Source organism: Penaeus vannamei, chromosome 17 (assembly GCF_042767895.1).
Source record: "Penaeus vannamei isolate JL-2024 chromosome 17, ASM4276789v1, whole genome shotgun sequence".
NCBI lineage: Eukaryota > Metazoa > Arthropoda > Malacostraca > Decapoda > Penaeidae > Penaeus > Penaeus vannamei.
In genome coordinates this window covers 11492708-11497707 of record NC_091565.1, presented here as the reverse complement: position 1 = coordinate 11497707, position 5000 = coordinate 11492708, and positions in this window count along the sequence as shown.

Genomic DNA, 5000 nt, shown 5'->3' with positions numbered 1-5000 from the left:
ACAGGAATGCCATTTCCGTCAAGTTATAAAAAGACTAGTAAAACTAAATGATGATTTGCGAAGAAAATAAGGAACTACAGCACAAAACGAACCTATATCCTCGTATATGCGTAACCTTCCCCACCCTCACACATGCGCACGTGCAGAAAGACGAACAGAGACGTACACTAGGTACGTTTGGTTGGCAAGAGACAGGTGAGACTATTGGGCGTAGAAACAGAACAATTATTGTCTTCAGAGAAGATACAGTAATCTCGTCCCTTCATTATCGTTGACCATTCACACCCTCCACACCTCGACTATAATACAGAAATTTTCCGAAAAAAATCTTTCATAATTTCAACATAAAAATACCACTTGAAAAGTGTATGAAAGTATTATTCCTGCTGCAGTTTACAATAAGATATTAATACGACAAGGAAATCTATCATAAAAGATAAACTGCATATTGGAAATATACATATATATAGACAGGCACACATATATATGCATACATATATATTTATTTATCAGTAAATCCTAAAACTAGTCTAGAGTACCTGAAACAACATGATTATATATTTCAACATTTCATATTAATCCGTTAAGTTGAATTTACTCTATAATTCATGTCAGCTGAAAGTAAAGGATAAAATACATACGATTAAACCACAAAGAGAAAAATGAAACAAAAGGTGACCTACGTGTGATTCCACACTTGGCATGGAACGGTCTCGAACGAGGGTCCGTAAATTACTAGACCAGCACGTTAACCGTTCCTCCACCTCGACGATCTCTACTCAAGACGAAAAAAGCGGCGTATTTAACCCAAGCATTTGTTGCATCACCACATGCATCACCGCTTATTTAACCTAACTTATAAGAGTTTATCTGTTAGTTACATTTTGACACAGAAATGCCAATTCTATGAAGTGCTACACTTGATATTGTCATCATGGAAATAAGATGTATTGCAGTTTAACATATTTTTGCAATCAATTACTTATATTACAATCAATTACAAATATTAATAATGTAAATATTTGTTCCATTGCATTTACATATATATATATACATATACATATATATATATATATATATATATATATACATATACACACACACACACACACACACACACACACACACACATATATATATATATATATATATATATATATATATATATATATATATATATATATATATATATATATATATATATATATATATATATATATATATATATATATATATATATATATATATATATATATATATATATATATATATGTATATATATATATATATATATATATATATATACATACATATATATATATATATATATATATATATATATATATATATATATATATATATACATATATATACATATATATATATATATATATATATATATATATATATATATATATATATATATATATATATATATATATATATATACGTATACATATATGTATATATATACATATATATATATATATTAATATATATATATATGTATATATATATATATATATATATATATATATATATATATATATATATATATATATATATAATTTATGTATATGTATATATATACATATAAATATACATACATACATACATACACACACACACACACACACACACACACACACACACACACACACACACACACACACACACACATATATATATATATATATATATATATATATATATATATATATATATATATATATATATATATATATATATGCTATCAGTAAATTCTTTAAATATTTTGTTGCTTGTATATTACATATTTTGTTCGATAAACAGTGCCTGGCTCCTTGTAGATTATTCACTCGCGCTGTTTTACTTACTCATGTTGAATAAGTATCATCATAGAAAGTGGGTAGAATTTAAAGGAAAATGGAGAAGCCCTGTACTGAGGACCATCGATGGTATTTTTACATATCTTAAACTCCACTGATTTAGTTTCCATTTCGTAGTTATATGTATAGTAATGAGATTTTAAATTTTAGGTTTATTATCTCCAGTCTGTGAAAATCTGACTATAAACAAGGAAAGACCAGACATCTTATATCCAAGAAAATTCTATTCGTCGAAGATAAGCGTGAGGAAGATATTATTTAGTAGATAGATACTGGGAGAGGAAAACACAAATCCATTCACTTCGAAGGTGTTATACTTACTGAGCCATTTTGAATGTAATAAAATCCGACAAAGGGAATGATAAAGATCTAATTGTCTTTCTTGCCGTTTTATATATCATTCGTAAGAAAGTCTTTCTCAGTTCGTATGTCTGACCACTATCTGATTCTCTCTTTCGAAATACTTCTATAACTATCTCCCGTCTCTCTCTTTCTTTCATTTTTCTTGTCTTTTTATTCATCAGCTTAGTAATATTATCATCCCTTTACGCTACAACTTTCATATGACTGTCAGTGTATAAAACATTAGGTGAAGAATAACTAGTGTACAGTACTGTACATGGCATGATTTCTAATAAAGACATCGAGAGGCAAGTATTTTTCCCCTTCGCCATGGAACCACAATGTTTTTTATTCATGTGTCTGTCTACTCACATATTTACTCATTCATTCATCGATCTTCATCTATCTTCCCGTTTTCGTTGTCTCTCACTATTGAAAAAATAGCGCGAAAATTACAACAAAAAGGTACTCAGTATAGTATTCCGTGAATAGATAAGTAGATAATACACTGATATATTGTTGATCGAAAGGCCACAGATCAGTTAAAGGTTATCATTACGATCAGAGGTGGAGAAAATAGACTTAACGTCACTAATTTCATGCTTGCTCACCATTGTTTTACTTCGTTTGTCATTCCACATTACACTGATGCAGCAAAGCCTAAAGTTTCCTTACATAAGAAAATATATGATAATCCTCTATGATTCTCATCGGAAAACCAACCATTACGAAGTTTACAAATCACGACTTTTTAACTGACCGCTTTGAAATTTCTGCCTGATGAGTTTTCAGTTCATCAATCAAATTGCTTCTGTGATGAGGATCTTTAAAGGGGGGGGGGCAGAGTGGACGGAGGAGTAAATATACAACTGCTGACATCATCAAAGTTATAGAGCGATTTTCTTTTCGGTGTTTTCTTACGCTGAAATTTCCTGCGATTTATGAATTAAAAATCAGTTTGTAGATCCTAAAAACTGGAAGTCATCAGGAACGCGTTATATAACTAAATGTATATATATTCATTATTATATCATTGTTTGTCTATCTCTCCTTAGCATAATTTTCCTATCTTACGCTGATAAACATTATTACATATTGTAGACATGGACTTTTGTTTAGTTTTTATTTATCTTTTATGAATTTTGTTTGGATACGCCAGTGGAGAATGACCGCAGCAAAGTTAATTATTCTTATCGACTATCTATATGTTTACTCAAATTCATATTTTTTTCATTTCATCAAAGTGTCCCTATTTTGCATTATACAGAAATCACCTAATCAGACGCCAGGGAGGGGGAGCACACACACACACAGAGCACAGAGAGTGGGGGTAAAAAGCACACAGGGAAGGGGGAAGCATAGAGAGAAGAGAACACTGAAATAGTAAACAGGACGGGGAAGGCGTACAGAGACATAAAAAAAAAAAAAATGCTTTGTAAACTCCTCAAATGATGGTTTCGCGGTCAAATTCATAAAGTGGATTGTGAATATTTTTCTTATATAAATATACTCAGGGCTTTACGGCATCGGTTTGGTCTAAATTGTCAAAGGGAATAAAACACTGATGAAAAAATAAAATAGTGACCTCGATTCACACATTGACCATATTTTAACTTTAGTCACCGTTGGTTAATATTCTCGGGATTCTATGTTACTGGAAGCAGACTAGCACCGTGCATTGAAGGGAAAAGAGAACTGGGATTCTGCAATTACGGAAAGGAATGTCATATCCACCACACGATTTTATTTGCATACAAAATGAAAGGATTTAAGAAAATAAGATTCAATTCAATAGAACATTTATATAGATTATAAGGAAAACTGCGATCAAGTTGAGTCTAATTCATTGTATATTTCCGATGTAACAGATAATTAATAAGTGCTGCATCTAAGCTAAGCTGATATTACCTAGTTATGTGCCTCCTCGTGAGTGTATCTTACCTTTTAATATGGTTTTGATACAGGAATGCCATTTCCGTCGAATTATAAAACGGCTCTAGTAAAAATAAATGCTGATTTGGGTAAAGAAAAAAAGGAACAACAGCACAAAACGATTCTATATCTATCTGTAACCTTCCCCACCCTCACACGTGCGCACATGCAGAAAGACGAACAGAGACAAATAGAAGGAAAGAAAACTAAAAGGTGTATAACACTAGGTACGTTTGGTTGGCAAGAGACAGGTGAGACTATTGGGCTTGGGAACAGAACAATTAGTTGACCATTCACACCTTCCACACCTCGACTATAATATGAATATTTTCCGATAAAAAATCTTTCATAATTTCAACATAGAAATACCACTTCAAAAGTTTATCAAAGTATTATTCCTGCTGCAGTTTGCAATAAGATTTTAATACGCCGAGGAAATTTATCATAAAAGATGAACTGCATATTGGAAATGTACATATATATACATACATACATACACATATATATGTATGTATATATATATATATATATATATATATATATATATATATATATATATATATATATATATATATATATATATATGTATGTATGTATGTATGTATGTATATATATATACATATATATAGACAGGCACACACATATATATACATGCATATATATATATTTATTTATTTAACAGTAAATCCTAAAACCTGAATCAACATGATTATCTATTTCAACATTTCATATTAATCCATCAAGTTGAATTTACTCTATAATTTATGTCAGCAGTAAGATGAAATAAACACAATTAAATCGATAAAGAAAAAAATGAACCCAAAAGTTAGTTATATTTTGACACAGAAATGCCATTTC